The 24,863-nt window shown below is 44.8% G+C and overlaps 1 protein-coding gene across 1 annotated transcript in view; it reads right to left on the bottom strand.

Annotated features, from left to right (window-relative positions):
- Positions 1-24,863, bottom strand: part of LOC138287082 (glycine N-acyltransferase-like) — a 214,293-nt gene that overhangs the window by 69,867 nt on the left and 119,563 nt on the right. The gene's annotated exons all lie outside the window — the stretch shown is intronic.

The following is a 24,863-nucleotide window of genomic DNA, read 5'->3' as shown; positions in this document are numbered from 1 at the left end:
GATCTCCTGCCGATATGCCTGTCCCAGATTTCCCTGATGACATGGATGACGAGCCGATAAACATTCCCCAGGAGACCATCCAAAAGGTCCTTGAAACCCTCCAGACCCCACCTTCAGTCACAAGGAGGCGCACAGAACAAGCAGCCATCGCAGAGGAACCACCCACCACCCCAATTGTAAGACCTGCCTGCTCCAATACAGCTGAGGACTCAGACGACACTGGCACCAGCTTTGAGAGACCTGTAGTTGGAGTACAGTGGGAGCTGGCCAAGGAGGTGCGGGTGGGAATGCAAAATATGGCAGCCAGCCTTGAGGGGGTGCGTTTGTGCATGATGTCATCTGCAGATCAGGCAGCAGCTATGCAAGCCCTAACATCCATATTGCAAGGACTACAAGAAACTGTCAAGGAATTCACCACTGCAGTAAGGGAGTTGCCACAACACCTCGCACCCCAAACCTTCCACTGCATGCACGAATGCAATCATGACTCCCTCAGGGCGACCTGGCTGCCTACCATCGTGATGTGGCTGCTATTCTCAAGAACCAGCAGATCCTCCTTGCTGCAGTACTGCCCTTAAGACCTTCACAGGGAGCAGCCACCGGGATGTCTGACTCCACGTCTTCTAACACTGAGGTGTGTGTTGCTCCTTCACAACCAACAACAACAAGGACAAAGCAGGCAACACACACATCAGAAGAAGAAGACATGGAACAGATCATATTCACAAGGAAGAGTACCCGGAAGCACTAGTCCCTGCCACATGGCCGACATTTACCAAGGTCCTGCGCTTTGTAACTTGCCAGTCTTGCAACAACTGTACTCAAGCTTTGTTCTGCAAACCACTGTATATCTTGTCACCCAGCCCAGTGATTGTCTCTCTCCTACTCATTGCCAAATCCTGTCCATCTGCACTGTCTGAAACAGCAACCCCAGCATGACAAAAGCATTTTGGTAAACCCTTGTGTTGGATCCCAATTTAAAATGTCACTATAATGGACTCACAGTCATGGACAATGTACATATAGCACTACAGCACTTTTCAATAAATAAACTTTTCACTTACACCACAAATCTGTCTCTGGGTAATGTGACATATCAACTGCGCAGTAGATAATTGGAATGTCCCTACTGTCAAATAACGTAGCTTCTCAATACATCTGTCCAGATATTATGTAGTTAGAGAAATCTACACAGTGACCATGATTGCATCATACTCTGCCCATCCTGAGGGAATAATCTGATGAAGTGAGAAACCATAAACCACCATGCTGCGTTGGACCTTGCTTTCAACATGTACGTGTGAAATAGTTGTGGTCCTCTGCTATAGGCCTTCAAAGGAGATATGTACATGATATATGTCATTAAGAGTGTGTGTGTATGTGACCACTGTATGTTAGGCATCACATAAGCTCTGGAATGTTCCGTGTCCTACTCAGTATCTCAGCAATGTTTCATGAGGCAACACTCTTATTCTTATAAGTAGAGATGAAGCTGTGTAAAAAGGAATAGCCAGACCATGATATGGTGATTATAATAGGTGTTTATTTACATTAGTTAACTAAAGTGGTGAAGGTGATCATATTGAGAAGAAATGATTTACAATCTGTTGCCGCCTGCATCCTCCTCTTCCTCCTCTTCAGGCATGTGTGGCTCTGGTTCCAGGAGGGGAATGTTTCTTCTGACACAAATGTTGTGCAACATTGCACATGTGAGGATGATCCTACAGACCATCTCGGGGGAATATATGAGGCTGCCACCAGTGATGTCGAGGCAGCGGAACCTTGACTTGAGGATGCTGAAGGTCCGCTCGACAATGCTGCGTGTCCTCCTATGGGCCTTGTTGTATGCACGCTCTGCAGCTGTACTCGGGTTGCCAAATGGTGTCATAATCCATGGCTGGGTGCCATACCCCTGATCAGCTGCAATAGAAAATGAATGGGATCATGTTGTTGACTTCGCTGAACAAGTGTTTGTCTGCTAACCGTTTGTCAGCAATATGTTTTGGGATTTTCAGTACAGTGTGCCCTACCTAGCATTGTGACTTGTGATACAGGTGCCCGTGTGTCTTCACTGGGGGTGAGATGAAAGTTCCATGCAGAGTTAAAATTGAAAGTGTTGTTAACACATTCATATGAAAGTACACTGGACATCCCATACCTTTAGACTTAGGCAATGTATTAATGTAAAGGTCATTGGGACACTTACAATTTGCAAGGTGACATTTAGGCAACCACACTCATTGACGTCTTCACATTGGGCTGTACAGTAATTTCCGATGTGTGACAGGTTCAATGGTGACTTAAGAAACATGGCTAGCGATGTCACGACCTCAGTGTGTTCCTGTTGACGTGTTGCTGTTGTGGTGTATGTGTTGTGTGTCCTAGTGGGTTGCTGTGCAGTGTATATATATGTAGGTTTTTGTACTTACCAACAAGTAGTCCATTGCCATACCGTCCATCCTGGAAGTGTTAATTGATGGTTCAGTGACAGAAGATGTATGAGTCATGTACACTCCCAGGATATTTAGCCACAATGTTGGTGATCAATCCCTGGTGATCGACTATGGCCTGCACGTTGATGGAATGTGTGTGCTTTCTGTTGCGGTAGAGGTGTTCAGTTGCAGCAGGTGGCACAAGGCGTACATGTGTGCAGTCGATTGCACCAAGGATGTGTGGGAAGCCACTGATTGCGTAGAACCCCTGTTTAGTTTCCTGCTGCTTCTGCAGTGTGTTAGGGAAGCAGATGTGGCGGGTGTCAGTCGAATGATGGCATCCAGTACTTTGGGCAAAAAGGCGGAGAATGATGGTTGTGATATTCCGCCAACCAGGGCACCAGTTGTTTGGAAAGAGCCACTTGCCAGCATAGGAAGTACGGCAAGCAGCTTTGTTTCTGTTGGGATGGTGCGGGGTGTCACCAAAGTGGGGGCCAACAGCTGTTCAATGTTTCGCAGCAGCTGCTGAATGGCCTGCCAGTTCAACCGGTACCTCTGTATGATGTCGTGTTCCCTGAGGCCCTGAAGGGTTGTTCTTGGGCGGAATATCCTCTCCTGCCTTCTGCGCTGCCTTTGGGGTCCCTGCTGGTGTTGTTGTAACTGCTGTTGTTGCTGCTGGGCTCTGCGTCTGCGTGCATGCTGGATTAGAATGACCTCCATGGCTCCCTATTGCTGCTCTGCTGCTCTGCTGTTTGTTCTGTGTGTTCTGATTAAATACAGGTGTGTTTGCCCCATTTTAACGCCTGCCCTGACCCAGGTGTTAATTTTTTATGCAAATCGGGCTGTGCGTCATTTTCCGGCTCCGCCTCCCGGCCGTGCGTCATTTTTGCCCGAAAGCATAAATACGACGCACGGCCGTTTAAGCCATTTTTTGGACGGGAACGCCTACCTTGCATATAATTAACGCAAGGCGGGTTGCCGCATCCAAAAAATTACGCTCACATCGGTCGTCTGCGGGCTCAGGCGTCAAAGTTTAAATACGGGGCAATGTTTGCGCTGATTGTGCGTCAAAGTTTTTTAGGAATTTGAGCTCTTTAACACAAACTAACATAAGTCCAAGTGCCCCATCCTTTCATTCTAAGCGATTCTTGACCCAGTGGCAGCAGCATTGCTTAGTTTTCTCAAAGCAGTTGCAGCGGTGAGCCTTAGCATTCAGCAAACTGAGGGAATAATGATGGGTTACCCCTTAATTGTAATGGTACTCTATTCCATAGCTTCTCATGATCCATACCAGACCTCAACATCTGGCAAATAGATGCCTAATCCACTATGAGAGAACAAATTTGGTAGCAGAAAATGTTTCCGTTCAGAGGTGTAACACACATCCCTGCTTCTCTGTTGCCAACCACAGAGGGAGACGATAAGGATAAATTTGACCATGACTGTGTTAGTGTTACTGATTTGTGCACAAAACCATGATCTGACTTACTGGATGTTCCTCTTCCTGAAACTGACCAAAACCTTTTCTGTTGATAGGTCTTATCTAATGGACTAACACTACATTTTAAGAGCAGTTTATGCTGTGTTTACACTGAGCTTTGTTGTGTCATGTAACGTCTGCACAAGTGGTTAAACTGACTGACCTTTCCCGAAGCCTGCTGTAACTCACAATTCTTGCAAGTCGCTATTTACAATGACAGCCAGTATGAGTTTGGAGCTGTTCACAATTTCGGCCAGAAGTTGTTGCAGGGAGGATCTTTGACATCTGCTAGCACCTCCATCCAGAACAGGCTGTATTTTTCAAAGTTGTTAGATGTTCTGCAAATGCCAAGGGAAAATGCCTTGGTGAAGTTTGCTGCACAAAACAGTGGCAACAATTTTGTCACCTGAGGCAACTGTTATGCAGTTGAAATTGCTCGATACCATGCTCTTGCATCCCACACCTTCCAGTTATATGAACCATGCAATGCAGAAGCGGAGGCTGTAGCATACAATAGGGTTGCTGCACTACTTCTCTTGGACTTCTCAACTGCCTTAGACACAGTTGGCCATGACACTCTAATACAAAGAATCTACACAGCCAGCACAGTGGGGATTGCTCTCGACTGGATCACATAGGGGGTCATTCCAAGTTGGTGCCAAACTTCCCCCGTCAAAAGACCGCTCCGCGGTCAGAAGACCGCGGGGGCCATTTCGACTTTCCCGCTGGGCCGGCGGACGCCCGCCAAGGGAGCGCCCGCCGGCCCAGCGGGAAAGGCCCTGCAACACAGGAGCCGACTCCGAATGGAGCCGGCGGTGTTGCAGAGGTGCGACGGCTGCAGTTGCACCCGTCGCGATTTTCACTGTCTGCTAAGCAGACAGTGAAAATCATGCTGGGGCCCTGTTAGGGGGCCCCTGCACTGCCCATGCCAGTGGCATGGGCAGTGCAGGGGCCCCCAGGGGCCCCACGACACCAGTTTCCGCTATCCTGTTCCTGGCGTTAAAAACCACCAGAAACAGGATGGCGGGAAGGGGGTCAGAATCTCCATGGCGGCGCTGCAAGCAGCGCCGCCATGGAGATTCAGCCCAGCCAGGGGTAATCCGGCGGGAAACCGCCAGATCCCCTTTTCTGACCGCGGCTTTACCGCCGCAGTCAGAATGGGCAGGAAAGCACCGCCAGCCTGTTGGCGGTGCTTTCCGCCGGTCACGGCCCTGGCGGTTTGTACCGCCAGGGTCGGAATGACCCCCATAGTCTTTTCAAACCAGAACAAATGTTATTTATACTCCCCCTTTCTCTTCCAAACCATATTTCACAAAGCAGGGGTCCTTTAAGGCTCCATGACATCAGCCGTACTTTTGAAGATCTACAGGAAGTCATTACTGACAATGATCAATGAATTTCAGCTCACATGATAAAACTTTTTAGATGACACACAAATGTTCCTTAAAGTGGAAAGCCCCAAATATTTTGGAAACTCAAAAATCATCAGTTGCGTTATCTTTCTTTTACATGTATACCCTATCTATATACTTACGTATCTATACATTCATCACTTTACTCCTACTGTAGAAGAAGAAAAAAAAAACCTTTGCTCTCTCCAATGCACTACTCTATGTCTCACCCTATATTGCTCTCAATATCTCCTCTGCCTCCACTCTCTGACTTATCCCAAACCTCTTTGTACTACTATGATCACCAACATATCCCTTTCTAGACTCTTCTCTCCTCTATCCCTCCTTGGACCATCCCGAACCTCATTTTACTACTATGATCTCCGAAACAACATTTTCTAAATTTTCCCCTCATGTATTTCCCCTTGGACTCATTCCAAACCTCATTTTATGCTATGATCTCTCCAATCTATTTCTAGAGGCTCTTCCCTCCTCCATCTCTCCTTTACTTCCCTCGCTGCTAATATCCGGGAGGGATTTTGGTTTGTGCACCTTTTCTAAGCAATACCGTAGTATCCCATAGTGAAAAACAAAAAAATGAGCTGCTCAGAATGAAATATTCCAGAAACACAGGCTTATCGGCCTGTGCCCTTAAAACCAAGGCTATTGTGAGATCAAATAAGAGCATAAAAGACAAATAAGTACAACACACACCAAAGACATGATCAGTAAACAACTAATATAAAATGAAAGTAATACAGTCTCACATAAGCGAGCCGACGGCCGCCATGAGCATCAGCGTGAAGAGACACAAAAGGAAAAAGAAGTTTGCTTGGAGACAAACATATCAGCAAAAGTGCAATTAGCCATGCAATGGCCAAGACGGTAACACAACCGCCCTAAGGCGGTACAAACGTAAAGCCTTTACCAACAAAAATAAATAATTTTTAAAGGTAAGCCCATGAACGAGTGATAGCGATGGGCATGCAGTGGGCGTGGTTTAAAGCCCAGATGCATACCAACATGTTGGAAAAGCAGTGCTTGCACGCAGCCATGCTCAACCTTAAAAAGGTAAAGATTTCACAAATATGAATGGGTCGGTAAAATACTAATGTTTTACAACAGGATTTAGGGCCAGATGTAGCAAAACCAAAAATTGCGACTCGCATTTTGCGAGTTGATGCGACTCGCAAAATGCGAGTCGCAATTTGTAATGCAAGGAAAAAAACAGTTCCGAAATAGTGACTCGCACCCGGACTCGCAACGCATTGTGCGAGTCCGCATATTGCGATGTCGCTTTTTGCGAGTGTGCAAAAAACGAACTCGCAATTAGCGAGTAGGTGTCGCAAATTGCGATTACCTTGAAAATTGCTTACAGGTGCAGCAGAACACTCCAGAAACCACACCAGAACACTCTGGAAACACTTCCTGGCACATGATGATGACATCACAGCCAGGAAGTTTACAAATACACCTGGGAGGAGGCAGGACCACACCCTTTTATAACTGCTGAATTTCACACAGCACAAACAGCAGCTGCCATGGAGGGAACCCCAAGAAAGAGGAAGCTCAAATTTTCTGAGAGGGAGCTGGAGGTGCTGACAGAGGAATGCTGTCAGAACTATGATGACTTGTTTGGGAGAGCAGCCCTCAATGATCCTGAGGCCACAAAAAAACAGCTGTGGCAGGACATCCGGGACAAGATTAATTCCCTGGGGGTGAGCCATAGGACCATCGAGGACATCAAGAAGAGGTGGTATGACCTCCGCTCCCGGACCAAGGAGAGGGTGGCTGAAAGGCTCCGGGAGATGAGAGGCACAGGAGGGGGACCATCGTCTGTGCCACCACCCACACCCCTGGAAGAAAGGGTGGAAGAAACCTTGGAGCAGGAGGCAGTGTCTGGATTTGGGGACCTGGACACCTCAGAGCCCAGCACATCAACCGGTGAGTACCATGTGATATGCCTGTACCCCTATCAATGCCATACCCCCACCCACCATGTACACAGGAGCATGCACAACCAAGATAGCTCCAGTTCAGGGTAGCAAATGCCAGAATGATGCATTATGGGAAATGTAGTCTAGTAGGCAGTTCATAGGCAAATGTTTATTAGGAAGTGTGCAATAGATAGTAGACACTGACAGTCTGTTCCCCATGTCCCACAGGTCTCCAGCAAGACACCACCAACCCTCCAAGCAGCCAGGCCCATGAGGACCCCCCAGGACCCCCCAGCACCCCCACCTGCACGGTCAGCAGCATCCCTGCAGTAGCCACACCTGCTGCAACAATTCCACAAGAGGCTGCCCCAGCAACAGGCAGGGAGGAGACAGGTGGAAGCACAGGGCAGCCACCGCTGCGTAGGCGTCGCAGGTCAATACCATCTGGGCTGCAGTCTGCATCCGGGCTACTTCCTCCAACCACCAGTGAGGCACATCTGCTGCGTGGTCAGCGCCTGCAGAACAGAATTTTGGGCAGAATTAGTGGTGTGCTGCACCACTTTGTGCGCAACAACCATGCCAGCATGCAGCATCTCAACACACGGATGGACATGATCTGCAGTAACACTGGGGACCTTGCCCTTGCCATGAGGGAACTGGCGAGAGGACTACTGGCCCAGGCAGAGGGTGGGCGGGGCAGGGATCGGCAGATCATGCACCGACTGGACAGGATGGCCACATCCATCGGCACGCTCGCCATGAATACCACAGGCCTGTCGAGGAGGACAGTTGGGCAGCAAGTGGAGATGGGCCATTTCGCTGGGGATGTGGCAAGGGGCCTGGGACGTCTCACCCACATTATCGAACTGATGGAGACACGGGAAATGTCGAGGGCCACAGGGGAAACACCCCAGGACAGTGAGGAGGGCTCAACAGTGAGCAGTGTCTCTGTCACTGACAGCAGGGTGCTCAGGAGTGGCAGGCAGAGCACCACGGAAGCAGCAGGGACCAGCCAGGCTGGCAGGAGGGGCAGAAGGTCTTAGAGATCACCCTGGACCATTAAATGTGGCACATGACGTTAATGTGCCACATGCCTGGTTGGCATTTTCCTGCCCATGGACAATCTTCACTTGTGAATAGTTTATTTAATACACTAATAAAACAGTTATTTTTTTGCCACTTAACAAATGGAGTTTTTGGTTAATAGGTGAGTATGGTTGGAGTTGACACGTACCGTCCAAAATATTGTGTTGCAATGTGTTCCCGTCTCAGTCTGCCTTGATTTGCCATACTCCTATCCCCATGATGGCGATGTGGTTGTTCTTGCTCTTCATCATCAGGATCTGGGTCTGCAGGGGTGAGAGGTAGCCCACGTCGGGTGGCTAAGTTGTGGAGGATGGCGCATGCGACCACAATTTTGAATGCGGTAATGGGGGTGTATTGGAGGGCACCTCCACTGCGGTGGAGGCATCTGAATCTTGCCTTCAGGAGTCCGAAGGTGCGCTCAATGAGGTTCCTGGTCCTCTTATGTGCACTGTTGTATTGCCTCTCTGAATCATTGCTGGGTGTTAAAAACAGAGTCATGATCCAAGGCCTGAGAGCATATGCACTGTCACCTGTTGGGCACAAAAGTACACTGTTAGGAAGTCCAGATTGTCGTGCACAGTGACCTGTGTGTATGTCTGCAAGTGTCTGTGGCTCTACCTAGGAGGTAACCGCCTCCGAATTCCCCACGTTCCAGGCGTTGATGTATCCCACTATGCCTAAAAATGTATGAGTCATGGGTATTGCCTGGAAACTTAGCTACAATGTCCGTGATGACATAATGGGCGTCACAAACAACCTGAATATTGAGTGAGTGGGTACACTTTCTGTTGCGGAAAAGGTGTTCTAGATTAGCAGGGGGGCATATTTGAATGTGTGTCCCATCTACACACCCTATGACATGGGGAAAGTGGGCAATGCAGTAAAAGTCCAGCTTGGTGCTGTTCATTTCTGCCTCATTCCTTGGTAAGTATATGAAGTGGGACATGTGCGTGACTAAGGCATCTAGAAAGGCCCTGAGGAACCTTGACACTGCACTTTGGGATACCCCACCTGCAACAGCAATGACCCCCTGATAGCTCCCTGAGGCCAAGAGGTGCAGTAAGCATAGCACTTGCACATGCGTAGGGATGGCGCAGCCACGCAGAGTCTGGTGTTCTAGCTGTGGTTTGAGTAAATCTATTAATTCTAGGATGGCTGCGCTGCTAAGGCGGTATTTGTCATAGATCTCTTCCTCAGTTTGCTGAAAAAGAGTCTGCCTTGTTCTATATATCTTCTCCTGTCTGTGGCCCCTCCTCCTCCTCTGCTGGGCTGCGTGGACTCTCCTCCTCACTGCTATCAGGTATATCTCCGCCATCTTGAGTAACCCAGATGCCTTTTATACTTTGGTAATGGTTACCACCTGCTCTGAGTTAGTGGTAAATGGGACATGCAAACTGGGCTTTTTGCGACTAGTCGCAATTTGCGAGTTGCAATTGCATAAGGTTTGCGACTCGCAAATTGCGACTTGGTATTTGCGGGTTGCAAAATGGGGTCGCAACGGTTGATTTTGTGCATCTGACCCCTAATGTGGCTCATCTCAGCTCAGTGCCATCTCACAGAACAATGAAATATTCCTTGCCTTTGTGTTTTGTTGTCATTATACGCTCACCTTGCTGCGAGCTGATTTCTGGTAGGAGGAGTTGACTTTTCTTCTGAGTTCACCTTTGGGCTACTCTCATAGACACCCAGATGTATATCCCTGACAAACGGGAGGCATTGCTGTTTTTCCGACTTCAATCCTTTAGATTTAGCAATGCTCATGATTACAGGATCTAGGTACTGCTGCAGACCTAGAGAGAAACCATAAGGTTTCAGAAATGTATGAATCATTCATAGTTATGAGTAAATTGTCCTCTGGAGCCTTTGCACCATAAATACATATCACACATCAGCATGAGCTGTACATAATCCTTTGCTCAAAAACAGCAAATACAGCAAAAACACTATTTAGTGTCTGTAAATTTAAGTACTTCCTCAGTTCAAGAGAACATCATTCTAACAAGCAATGTGGGTGAAAACATTGTTTCTGGAGACCTTGCCTTCTCTTTCTGGAGACTTTGCCTTTCTGACTTGCTGTCCCATTTTTATGCTCCTCCTTTGTGCCTTTGGCTTTCTATTTTTAATCTCTTTAGTGCCTCTTTGTCCATTGTTATGACTTTTTTCACTGTTTCTGTCAAATGTGCCTGTTGTTGTGCCCCTTGCTCTGCTTAGTGTCTTGGCCACTCTTTTCTTTTCTCTATTGTAATATGTTTTTCATTTTCCTGCTTTCTTGCCTCCTGCGCCCTCTAACCCCTCCTTATCGCTCCCTGTTCTCCTCCCTTTTCCCAGGACTTACTTGGTGGCTACAATGTGGACACACCGCCTTTTGCAAAAGGTGTGCCAAAGCCAAATCCATCTGCACCCATCCGCAAATGAACTGCACCATGGCCAGGAACCCTGCTCCTTTCCCCACCCTCTGCTGCCCCACTGTAACTGTCCTTGCCCTAAATCCCAGCTGACAGTTCCTGCACTGTAATTACACCACACAACATTCAGGGGCAGTCTCCTGAGCTTTACTGTAAATGCTCATGCACTCACCCATGCACCTCTCCCCACCCCTGTACCAACAACGCTCAACCAACCTTTTTCCTACTCACACACAAACCAAACACCACCACTGTAATAGCCCACACTCTCATGCATGCTGCTCAATGCCTGATCACTCACAAGCACACCACAGAAAACTCAGACCTCCCACATGATCACAGATGTCTTTCTGACAGAAACATGTCTGACCCCATCCTCTGCATCGGATATCACCACAGCTATTTCCACCAGTTGCAAGATTTTCAGGAAGGACCACCAACACACGCATGGAGGCGGATTTGCCATTGTTAGAAATGAGGTCTCTGGTTGACAGTCAGGTTACCCCCTGTTCAAGCAAGGACCCTCACTCTAGTCAGGGTAAAAGAGAATCACCCTCAGCTAATCCCTACTTACCCCCTTGGTAGCTTGGCAGAGCAGTAGGCTTAACTTCAGAGTGCTAGGTGTAAAGTATTTGTAGCAACACACACAGTAACTTAATGAAAACAATACAAAATGACACAACACCAGTTTAGAAAAATAGGAAATATTTATCTAAACAAAACAAGATGAAAACAACAAAAATATGACATACCCAAGTCAAGTAATGAATTTTTAAAGATTAAACTCAAAAATAACGCTTAGAAACACAAAATGCTTAGATGAGGTGTTAACACGGCGTTGTAATGGAGTCGTTCCCAACAAGCCGACACCAGCGGCGCCAGACACGGAGTCGGGTAGACCCCCAAGTATAGTACCTTTGGTGAAGAGTGAAAACAAGTCGATGCGCGAAGTCGGGGATCGCGCGTCTGTGCGAAATGTTGAATCCACGCACTTCGAGCGGCATCGGTCACGACGTGGTCTGGCGACTTCCATGGAGTCGCGGACTTTAGCGGGGCTGCAGCGGCATCAGGCCTATGAAGGTCATCGCGTTCCAGCGAAGATCACGGAGTCGGTGCAGGTGGCGTTACCGGATTCAGCAGCGGCGTCGGTCCGAAGTCGATTTCCTTGAATTTCCACCAGCTTTCCTTCCAAGGGCCCAGGTACTGTATAGGGCACCACTTGTCAGAGCAGAAGTCTCCAGGTGCTGGCAGAGACTCCAGGTGCTGGCAGAGAGAAGTCTTTGCTGTCCCCAACACTTCAAACAACAGGAGGCAAGCTCTAAATCAAGCCCTTGGAGATTTCTTCACAAGATGGAAGGCACACAAAGTCCAGTCTTTGCCCTCTTGCTCCGGCAGAATCAGCAACTGCAGGATAGCTCCACAAAACACAGCCACAGACAGGGCAGCTCTTCTTCCTCAGCTCTTCAGCTCTTCTCCAGGCAAAGGTTCCTCTTGCTTCCAGAAGTGTTCTAAAGTCTGTGGTTTTGGATGCCCTTCTTATACCCAATTTCTCCTTTGAAGTAGGCCTACTTCAAAGTAAAGTCTCTTTTGAATGTGAAATCCTGCCTTTCCCAGGCCAGGCTCCAGACACTTACCAGGGGGTCGGAGACGGCATTGTGTGAGGACAGACACAGCTCTTTCAGGTGTAAGTGACCACTCCTCCCCTCCCTCCTAGCACAGATGGTTCATCAGGAAATGCAGACTACACCCCAGCTCCCTTTGTGTCACTGTCTAGTGTGAGGTACAACCAGCCCAACTGTCAATCTGGCCCAGACAGGGAATCCACAAACAGGCAGAGTCACAGAAATGGTATAAGCAAGAAAATGCTCACTTTCTAAAAGTGGCATTTTCAAACACACAATCTTAAAATTAACTTTACTAAAAAGATGTATTTTTAAATTGATAGGTCAGAGACCCCAAACTCCACATGTCCATCCGCTCCCAAAGGGAATCTACACTTTAATCAGATTTAAAGGTAGCCCCCATGTTAACCTATGAGAGGTACAGGCCTTGCAACAGTGAAAAACAAATTTAGCAATATTTCACTGTCAGGACATATAAAACAAATTATTATATGTCCTACCTTAAGCATACACTGCACCCTGCCCTTGGGGCTACCTAGGGCCTACCTTAGGGGTGCCTTACATGTAAGAAAAGGGACAGTTTAGGCCTGGCAAGTGAGTACATTTGCCAAGTTGAATTTACAGTTAAAACTGCACACACAGACACTGCAGTGGCAGGTCTGAGACATGATTACAGAGCTACGTATGTGGGTGGTACAACCAGTGCTGCAGGCCCACTAGTAGCATTTGATTTACAGGCCCTGGCACCTCGACTACCTACATGCCGGCTCATCACACCCCGCCAAAATCCATCAAGATATGTCAACACCTAAGATCCCTTCAAATGCAACACAAGCCCTAGAGCCCCACTGCAAGCCGGATGATCTCAGGCTCACAAAACATAACTGCAAGCAACTGATGCGCAAATAATTACAAACCAAGACATCACAGACAAAGACTTCTTCAAATCCACCCTGAATGGCTATCACCATTCGATCTGGATCACCAAGCACACAGCACTCACAGACTGCATCAACACAAACACTAACTGCAACAAGCAAATTTTTGCTGCCATCACAGAAATCACCACACCTGCAGCCATCACCAGCAACATCACCCTCTCACAAGACCTCTGCAACAAACTCTTGGAATCCTTCTTTAACAGGATCACTTCCATAAACAGCAATTTTGCCCCTCTTCCAGACCTGACTGCTTTTACAAATGAAATTGCCATCTCAGCAGAAGAATGGATGCTGACCTCATGTCTGTCCGTCATAACAAACAAAACCATCACTACTATGAAGGCCATACTCTCAGGGGCCACTTCAGACATCTGGCTCATCATGCTTTTACCAAAGGACTCCTACCTATCAGCAATCTTACAGGAGAATCTATCTTATACTCTTGCTCAACACCCCATAAACTCAGTAATATTCCTTGATGCCAGGAAATAGGCCACTGTCACTCCCCTGCTCAAAAAACTCTCCCCTGACTCAACCATGCTCCTCCAACAACAGACCGATCTCCCCATACCACACCATACCATACCATACCATACCATACCATACCATACCATACCTGGCCATAGTCTTAGAGAAGCTCATCAAGAGACATCACACCAACCCCCTCAACAACCACAAGTTCCTTGATGCTACAGAGACAGGCTTCTGGACCAACTTTTCTTGGGATATGACTGGGTCTTTAATGCCATATTCATCAGATGCCTTAATGAGACTGGTATCCAAGGACAAGCCCTCTGCTGGATCCACTCCTTCCTCATGGACAGAGCACAAGCTATCAATCTGTCACCCGACACCCATGGAATCCTGAAAAATCATCAGTGGAGTGCTTCAAGGTTCATCCCTCTACCCCACCATTTTCAACGCATAAATGCTCCCTCTGGCCAACGTCATATGTGAACACACAACATCAACATCCTCTCCTACGCTGATGACACGCAATTCATACTATCACTCTCATTCAAAACTCCCAACACAAGCAACAACTTCACTTCCTAAATGACAGAATTGGACAACTGCATGAAATAAAAAAATTTCAAACTCAACACTGACAACACAGAAATAGTGATTTTTGGCAAGTACACCTTGCTTTAGCAAATGGTGGCCAGTCGAGCTTGATCCCACTTTAAGCCCAGCACCCACATCAGGAAACTCTGAATCTTTATAAACAGCAAACTGGACACGACTGCACAAATCAGTGCAGTCACAGAATCCTGCTTCCACATCTTGAAGATACCTATGAAAATCCTCAAATGGCTCCCAAGCAACAGCTGGGAGCCTCATCACCAGCAAGCTGGACTATGAACATGCACTACATGTCACCAAACAACTCACCATAAGACTACCAAACATCAGGTGGGGATGGATTGGTGCCTGCAAGCTGGACACACAATATACCAAAGCAGGGGATGCTTCAGAAATGTAATAAAATATGGGGCCCGCAGGAGGAGTTCAGGATCTCGACTGATAGTTGCCAAAACAGTCTGCAACAGGTCAAATATACATGTACTACTGAGGTGATCCTTTTGTTTGTATCCACTACTTGCCTAGTTCCTCTTGCAAAGGCCTAATTTTCAGGCGGGAGAAAACGACCAGAATTATGGCCAAGGACATCATCCCTAGGAGTGATTTGAACAGAAGCACTGAAGCTTGCGTTTTCCTCTTCATTTTTAGGGTTAAGTGTTGTGACCTCTGCTGTCTTGTGGTACTGAAAATTCTGGACCCGTGTTATAAACATCGTCGTATCACAACGATTTTGGTATCAGCAGACCGAGAATGATTAGAATAGTATGCACAAGCATTGTATTCATATTCGGGTGACAAAATCACCCGAATGTCAGAGTTTCCGTCCTGAACCCTCGGGTTCCATTTAAACGACAGCCATTTTGTGATTGCCCTCACATAGGCCAATGACTAATGCCGAAAACGAGTCTGAAGGACACGTACATCTTTGCTGACTCCTCTGTGACCTGGGCAAGCTGACTCCACTGCCTGAAGCCAAACCTGTTCGGCCAGTTTCTTTCCCAGTGGCCAAATGAGATTAGTATCAAGGCACAACACATCATAAAACCTTTCATCACACACAAACCATGCCTAATCTTACACACACCTGTCCCTGTTTCTTTCTTTATGACTTGCTTTACAAGGAGGAGGTGCCTGTTTATATTGGGGGTCCGTCGATATCTGATGAAAGTACTGAGCCTTGCCGGGTAATTGATTGAGGGCTGGACAAACTGAAATATGGCTTGTCATCATAACCCTGCTATTTCTTTGTAGTGAAAATATGTGAATGGTCAACTGTAAAATAAGGAATGTTTCCCTAAAGCATAATATTTTGTATAAAAGAGAAGGTTAGCTTTGCAAGGGAAGCAGTCTCCTGAGAATATACACTGTGTTGTACTTCTAGGATACCTGTTACTGGCTGCAGCCAATAAACAAGATCTTTGACTTCACCAAGAAGACTCTGTGTTTCTGTAGTCTGAAACAGGAAGGACTCGAAGTCTTAGGCTGTGTTCCCTGGCACCACTGGGTTCTGAAAAACCCAGTACTTCAGTCTGTCTTGAGATAGAAAAGCTTTGCCTTTGATGGTATCCAAAGCTGCTCCCAGGAATGTTATCCTTGTTGATGAAGGAGTTGATGACGTGTGGAGGTTGACTGTGAGACCCAATTTGTTGAATAAGGTTAGGCAAACTGTGTTGGCTTCTGATGCTTGACTAGCTATTGATACTTTTATCATCCAGTCATCGAGGTATGGGAATACCTGGTAAACACTCTTCCTCAGAAAAGCTGCTACAGGAGCCAGGTATTTGGTAAAGATAAGGGGTGCTGACTTGAGGCCGAGTGAGAAGACCTTGAATTGGTAGTGAGTGCCAACCATAGTAAATCTTAGGAATTTGCAATGTTTGGGATGTATGGGGATGCATGGGGATGTGAAAGTATATGCCCTGTAAAACCAAGGTTGTCATATAGTGCCCATGGTTGAGGAGACACAGCATGTCTGGAAGGGTAACCATGTGAAATGATTGTTTTTGTAGAAATGTGTTTAACTTTTGGAGATCTAGAATGGGTTGCCATTCCCCTGATTTCTTTTTTATGAGTCAAAAACAGGAGCTGAAACCCATCCCCTTTTAAGGATGGGGGAATTTTTCTATTGCTCTTTTGCTTAACATGGTGACGGCTTACTTCTGTAGTAGGTGAAGACTAAGTGGGTTGGCACTCGCACTCGCTTTGGTGGAGTTGTTGGCAGTCTTTTGATGAATTTCCAGGGTATGACTGTAGGTGATAAGATCTAATGGCCATCTCTCTGCTGTTATGAGCCCCCATTGCTGGGAGAAGTTGGAAATGTTTGCACCCACAGCTAGTGTGGAGTTGGGTGCAGCCGATACCTAGGAGAGGCTACTGTTTTCTATTGGCTTCTGTACCCTGGTACTTGCTTGTTGTAGGTTGCCGCAGGTGGTGGACGATGGGATTGCTGTTGGTAAGACAGACTACATTGCTATTGATAGGGCTGTTGAATGCACTGATAACCCCCTCTATAAGGGGAGAAACCTCTTTAGTGCGCTCCTCGAAAGGGAAATCTTACGAAACTGAAGGGTTCCCAACAACTTTGCTGTTTCCGTATCTACATTTATGGCCTATAAAGCATCATCAACATACTTACAGTAAAGGGCTTCCCCATCATAAGACATGTTTCAGATTTTTGATTGGACCACACGCCAGAAAGAAGGTGCTTTTAGCCATCATTGTTACCTTTAAACTGTAGCTCCTATCAGCTGCTGATATCCAGTAGAGGCTATGTCCATCGCACAATCAATTATTTCGGAGGATGTTTTCTCTCCCTGCTGGAGGATTATCTTCGCCTCTGATCATCTATCCTCTGGGACGAAGTCTATCATTGCGCCAATATCAGACCAAATTTGTCGGCCGTACCAGCCCAATATAGCAAAGGAATTAACAGCAGAGACTGGAAGTCTTTAGACCGCAAGGCTCGTAATGAGGCCATACGTTTGTCTTAATTTTGTTTGTAGAAATGGCTTTCTAATGGTAAACTTTAGTGGTTGGCTGCCTGTCTGACACAGACATAGGCTTGTGCTATAATTGTTTTTGATTTCAAAGGTAAATTGGATGTTTGTGGCATATTATACAGATTTTTGGAGGTGTCTCCATATACTTTGATTGAAATGATAGTATGGTTGTGTGGGGGTGTATTTTTTAGAATGGTTGGAATCACGGCTTGCTCAAAGTCTATGATTATTTTTGGGATTAGTAGTTATTTGTTTTATGTGTTATATGGTTTAAGAGGTCATAGTAAGTGATGCTTTGTTTATTTGGTATGAGGACATATTTAAAAGGGATATTTGTGTTTTGATAATTAATATGTATGGTGAATTTCAGAGTGAATGGTATGGGACCCATTTTGAAGGATCCATCCATCACCCAATGTGCTACGTTTTATTAAGTGGTCTGCTATAAAGAATATTAGAATTTGTCATCATTTAGGTTATCATGTAAGAGGAAAGGTTCCTCATTATGTGTAACTATTAAATGTTCAGGTATGTATATGTCTTGGTATCTTCTGGTGGCAGGTGGGGTATCGCTGGTAGCTTTCTTAGTTTGTGCAATTAAACATTTTAAAGTGAGCATAGGTGGTAATTGGCCTGTTATGTTCTCAGAGTTCCAAGTAGTATATCTTTCAAGATTTTGCTTGAGGGTTAATAGGTGCTGGTGCTTGCCTCTATTATATCCTGAATATATTTCTTACTTCTATTTTTGTCACATAGGTGTAACCCATGTGATTTATTCACTGCTTTCCTTTCTGTGAAGTGATCAATTTGGCAGCCTTTGTCATTGTATCTGGAAGTAGAGTAAAAGTATAAATATATATTTTATTTTAACTTTTGCACGTTTGTTATTAAAATGTTGAAAAATGCAACTACTTTTATTTAGTATACTTACATGTATGTTCTGGTGAGACGCTCGGCATGTCTTTGTAACTTTTCTGTTGGGTATATTCTAATGTAGAGCAGGTGGTCTTGTTTCTGTTGGATGAAAGAAATGTACCTTTCATTTTAAATGTTACTTTGTTGGTAGTTTGTGGAGGTTGAGGTTGTTAGGTTTATTTTTGTGCGCTATTTAGGTGAGTTTATAATTTGTTATTTATTTATGCATACTTACTTTCTGGAAGTTTATCCGTTTTCAAGTCATAGGTGTATTCTTTTAGAAAGTCTATGTTAAAAGGTAAAAGATGGAGAGTGTGTTAATATTTATTTGCTATTTTACATTTTTAAATTTAATAGCAGTTGCATTTTAGATGAAAATCAGTATTACTTACTTGGTTAGCTATCTGTTGAGATGTATGTATTTCTTCTTTAATGGTTTGTTGAGAGAATCTGGCAGAGTTTCCTCGACTTGTAGCATTTGCCATTTTTGAATTATGTAGTTTGTTTTAATTAGTGTGCCTTCAATATTGTTGAGTTTACTGTATTTGTTAGTTTAGTATAGTTTTTTTTTATCAATCTTTCTATGGTAAATGCTAAGTTTGGTTTTATTTTTGATGTGTGATATATATTTTGATATTTCTGCACACACACACACAGGTTCTTGTTTAACATTTAAACAAGAACCTAAATATTGTACATACATATATATAGCTATATCAATATACATATATATATATATATATATATATATATTCTGGTGTTGGGGGTGTTTATTGTTCATATTCTGATATATAATTTGACGCTCACGGCGGTCGTCTGCGGGCTCGGGCGTCAAAGTTTAAATACGGGGAAATGTTTGCGCTGATTGTGCGTCAAAATGTTTGACGCACAATCGGCGCAGACGGAGTATAAATATGCCCCATAATTTTTGGGGAGAATGGTAAATATTTTGTTGATGTTATATACGTTTTAAATTTAAATTTGTGTATAGTTGTTTTAGGATTTATTTGAAGCACTTATTTTATGTTAAAGGTGTTTTTATCTATTTTTTAATGATTATTCAATTATTTTCGTGATAATATTTTAGTCAGCATTGTGTGAATTTATATTTCTGACATAATATATGTTTATGTACAGGTAACAATGTTTTTGTTTCCGATATTTTTGTTTTCAATATATGTAAAAATTTATATTTTTAAAAACAATATTTGTATTCTCGATATTTGTGTTTTTATAGTTAAGTATAGGGAGTCAATATGTTTATTGATATTTAATTTCCATTATTTTTGTCTTTCAACATTTTACACATCAATATTATGTCAGTAATCCAGTTTGTAGGCCCCCATGGAGACATGCTTATGCTCTAGAGAGAGGTGACAAAAATATGGACAAACGGGGTAAAGCGAGCGTGAAGGGGCTGAGAATTGTTTGTTATGATTGCATTGATTTACAATGAGACAACAATAAAAGAGGAAACATGTTGGCCCAGATGAAGAGTTACATTGGGTAGGGGCAGCAGGGTGGCAGTAGGACAACTATGTAGCAGCTAAAGAAAATTCCATAGGATACAGATGTTCTGAGCATAAAGTAAAGATGGCATCTGCCATGATTCATCAGATCACTACAGAGTACAAGGTTGGAGCATAGGGGTCAGCCAAATTGGGCACTCCAGAGTAGTGCTGTGCAGTGAAAATCAGTATAGAATTGCAGGAGCAAAATAGGACCATTGGTGTGGTAGAGAGCAAATTGAGGAACTCTTGTTTGTGGAGGAGGGGAAGGAGACACAGGAGTTTGGCTGGATGAGCAATGGGTCATGGTAAGAATTTGGAAATAGGGAAGGAAAGAGATTGAGGAAAAGTGTAACTAGAGGTGAAATCTGAGGTGGCCAGAGACACAGCAGTCAAGAATTGGAATAAGAAAGGGGAAACCATAAAACGTGTGCCAGCAGGACAGGGGGGCCAAAGCAGGGACCATCAGGTGGGGAAGAGATGGTGTCAGCCTTTCCTAGATGCAAAGGAAGGCATATTGTTCCGCCATTGAGAAGGGGCACCCCAGGTACTCCATTTCCTGCAAGGTGGGTGAGGAGGAACATTGAATGGAGGATCCCATAGGTTAGAAGGGAAAGGGGGAGTGTGAGTGGATGACTTTAGGAAGAGCCTTCCTGCTCCAACTAGTTGCCAAGTTAGGGAACTGAAGGACCATATAACATCAATGGGCTGTGGGTCAAAGATTGTGAGCAGCTGGAGCTGGAAGAATCACCTTCACCATCAGTTGCCAGAAGAAATGCATATTGAGTACAACAGTACACAGAATAGGTGACTGTCAGTAATTGCTGAGCACAGGGAGGCAAAGTAGCAGCACAGAAGTGTGAGTATGAGTGGTCCTAGGAAGATCATTAACCATTGGTAAAATTGATTCAAGACATATACAATCAGTCACTTAAGAAAAGTGTCAAGACCCCAATGCTGTCAATCTGACCGGCATCAGAAAGCAGAAAGGCATCCCTACTCCACAACAGGGACTTTTTTTATGTTTTGCAAATGGAGATATAAGTAGGGACTCTGGTAACAGGTCTCCATTCCATTACTGTTCTCCTTTCCCTGAGTTCCTTAAATTAGGTAAGAGAGAGAGATGTTGATACTCTTTTTTAATAAAGTACAACCATAATTGCCAGAGGGACATCCCAGCGCAGGACAAAACACACAAAAGCTCAGCAGACTCAATGCCACTAGAGGGGGAAAAGCCAGGTGGTCAAGGTCTTACAAAAAGCGAGGAGATCCTCTGTCAAGTGAAATTCCAAAGCTAGGGAATTCCAATGGAATGCCGCAAGGTGACAAAACATGCAGCCACCAATTCTGGGTTTCTCAATATATATATGTACTGTGAATCAAGGCTTGACAAGAGGAGCACAATGCTCTAGTTGGTTTATAGAAAGCCACTTTGCCACACAATATTGCTGGTCCTAACTCATCATGGGACTTGTGGTTATAGCAGAGTAATTTAAACCTAGCTCCTTTCTGCACTGGAGGCCAGTGCAGCAAATTGAGGCAGGCTGAGCTTCTTTTTGGGCAATTGCAGATCAGTCAGGCTGCCCCATTCTTTATGAGTTGCAGACGAGTAAACAAGTAGTCAGCCTTCCCAAAATATAGGCTGGGTGGAGACCAAGCGCAGGCCTCCAGGGCCTGAAGGAGTGTCCAGCCAGCCCGCTTCATCCAATCCAGGTGCTGCTCTCATGCTGGTTCGCAGCATGAGAGCAGCACCTGGATTGGTAAGAGGAGCTCTTTGTGCATAAGACACCAGAAGAATACTAAGAAGGACATGAAGCCCTTGGGTAACTATTTACTTTATTTGATTTGAAATAAGTAATGTATGTAAGTGTAGTGGCAGTGTATTAATTTGGAGCTAGTGATTATGTATTTATTTGGGCTTTTTGAGGGAGGGGGTATTTTGGTTTGGGCTTTTTAGGGGGGGTGGTTTACATTGGGGTTTTAGATGGAATGGTGTTTCTTTTTTGGGGGGGAAGTGGTGAGGCACTTCACTCGCCCTACCTCTTTCAAAGGGTACCAGCCCCCCTGGTATTGAAACACATGCAGGCGATACTGAGATTAACTTGCAGTCCTGGGAACTTGTTGTCTAGTTATACCCAGTCAATATAAGAGAGAATTTGCCCATGGATTTGAGAGCTACAGTTAGGGAGGAAGTCTGGGACTTTACTGGAAAATAGACTGGGTTGATTAAAGGTGCCAAGCCCCTTAAAATTATCCTCCGACCCAATGATGCTTTCTTGCAGATTCACACAGATAAGATGACCCCAGAAGTATCACAGGGATCACCTACCTCATTAAGAGCATGATAGAACGAGGCATCTTGAAGAATGTTACTGGGAGTCCATATAACTCCCCAGTCATGGCCTTACAGAAAGCAAACAAAAAGTGGAGGATTATACAAGACTTCTGAAAGATTAACCAAATTGTTGTTCCATGCTATCATTTGGTACTGAACCTTGCCATGATCCTCCTCCAAATTCCCTCAGAGGCTGAGTGGTTCACTGTCACAGACCTTTGTCAAGCGTTCTTCTCAATCCTGTTACACAAAGAGAGACAGTTTCTTTTTGTGTTCCATTTAAAAAAAAAGACCCTTGTTTTTGTTGTACTTCACAAGGGTATACTGAAAGTTCACCCTGTTTCAATCATCAGATACTCAAATCTAATCTAGAGACTCTGTAGTTATCATGTAGTCTGACATTAATCTAATGCATCAACAATCTTCAAACGCCTCAATGACTAACGATGCTTCCAAGCAGGACACAGATGCTTTGCTCAACCACTTGGCCGAGAATGGCATTAAGTTCTCACCCAAGAAATTACAATACTGTCAGAGAGAAAACATGCACTTGGGACATCAGATGGAAAAGGGAGTGGGGGGGGTAGCCCATAGAAACAGTCCTCAAGATGAAATACCCAACCCCCTGGAGAGGTGGGGATGCTTTTGGGCGTGGTTGGCTACTGTGGACAATGGATCCTAAACTTTTTCCTTGTGGCAACACCTTTGATAAGAGTGATGCACACTGTTGTCAATGGCTCAGTACCAAAGGAGGATGAAAGCATGGAAGCCTTCCAGGAGCTCAAAATCACCTCTGTAGTTCACCTGCTCTTGGAATGCCAGACTATATCTAGGAATTTGAGCTCTTTAGTCACAAACTAACACAAGCCCATGGGGAGTCCAAGTGCCCCATCCTTTACTTCTAAGCTATTCTTGACCCAGTGGCAGCAGCATTGCTTGGTTGTCTCAAAGCAGTTGCAGCGGTGAGCCTTAGCATTCAGCAAACTGAGGGAATAATGATGGGTTACCCCTTAATTGTAATGGTACTCTATTCCATAGCTTCTCATGATCCATACCAGACCTCAACATTTGGCAAATAGATGCCTAATCCACTATGAGAGAACAAATTTGGTAGCAGAAAATGTTTCCAGTCAGAGGTGTAACACACATCCCTGCTTCTCTGTTGCCAACCCCAGAGGGAGACGATAAGGATGAATTTGACCATGACTGTGTTAGTGATACTGAGTTGTGCACAAAACCATGATCTGACTTACTGGATGTTCCTCTTCCTGAATCTGACCATACCCTTTTTGTTGAGAGGTCTTATCTAATGGACTAACACTACATTTTAAGAGCAATTTATGCTGTGTTTACACTGAGCTTTGTTGTGTCATGTAACGTCTGCACAAGTGGTTAAACTGACTGACCTTTCCCGAAGCCTGCTGTACCTCAAAATTCTTGCAAGTCACTATTTACAATGACAGCCAGGATAAGTTTGGAGTTGTTCACAATTTCGGCCAGAAGTTGTTGCAGGGAGGATTTTTGACATCTGCTAGCACCTCTATCCAGAATTGGCTGTATTTTTTAAAGTTGTCAGATGTTCTGCAAATGCCAAGGGAAAATGCCTTGGTGAAGTTTGCTGCACAAAATAGTGGCAATAATTTTGTCACCTGAGGCAACTGTTATGCGGTTGAAATTGCTTGATATCATGCTCTTGTGTCCCGCACCTCCCAGTTATATGAACCATGCAATGCAGAAGTGGAGGCTGTAGCCTGCAATAGGGTTGCTGCACTACTTCTCTTGGACTTCTCAGCTGCCTTTGACACAGTTGGCCATGACACTCTCAAACAAATAATCTACAAAGCCAGCACAGTGGGGATTGCTCTTGACGGTATCACATAATCTTTTCAAAACAGAACAAATGTTATTTATACTCCCCCTTTCTCTTCCAAACCGTATTTCACAAAAGCAGAGGTCCTTTAAGGCTCCATGACCTCAGCCGTACTTTTGAAGATCTACAGGAAGTCATGACTGACAATGATCAATGAATTTCAGCTCACATGATAAAACTTTGTGGATGACACACAAATGTTCCTTAAAGTGGAAAACCCCAAATATTTTGGAAACTCAAAAATCATCAGTTGTGTTATCTTTCTTATACATGTATACCCTATCTTTATACTTACGTATCTATACATTTATCCCTTTACTCCTACTGTAGAAGAAGAAAAAAAAACTTTTGCTCTTTCCAATGCACTACTCTATGTCTCACTCTATATCGCTCTCAATATCTCCTCTGCCTCCACACTCTGACTTATCCCAAACCTCATTGTACTACTATGATCACCAACATATCCATTTCTAGACTCTTCTCTCCTCTATCCCTCCTTGGACCATCCCAAACCTCATTTTACTACTATGATCTCCGAAACAACATTTTCTACATTTTCCCCTCATGTATTTCCCCTTGGACTCATTCCAAACCTCATTTTATGCTATGATCTCTCCAATGTATTTCTAGAGGCTCTTCCCTCCTCCATCTCTCCTTTACTTCCCTCGCTGCTGATAGCCGGGAAGGATTTTGGTTTGTGCACCTTTTCTAAGCAATACCGTAGTATCCCATAGTGAAAAAGAAAAAAATTAGCTGCTCAGAATGAAATATTCCAAAAACACAGGCTGATTGGCCTGTGCCCTTAAAAGCAAGGCTATTGTGAGATGAAGAAAGAGCATAAAAGACAAATAAGTACAAC

This window comes from Pleurodeles waltl, chromosome 4_1, assembly GCF_031143425.1.
Source record: "Pleurodeles waltl isolate 20211129_DDA chromosome 4_1, aPleWal1.hap1.20221129, whole genome shotgun sequence".
Taxonomy (NCBI): domain Eukaryota; kingdom Metazoa; phylum Chordata; class Amphibia; order Caudata; family Salamandridae; genus Pleurodeles; species Pleurodeles waltl.
Note: the sequence above shows the minus strand (reverse complement) of the source record. Positions and strands in the feature narration are given on the sequence as shown.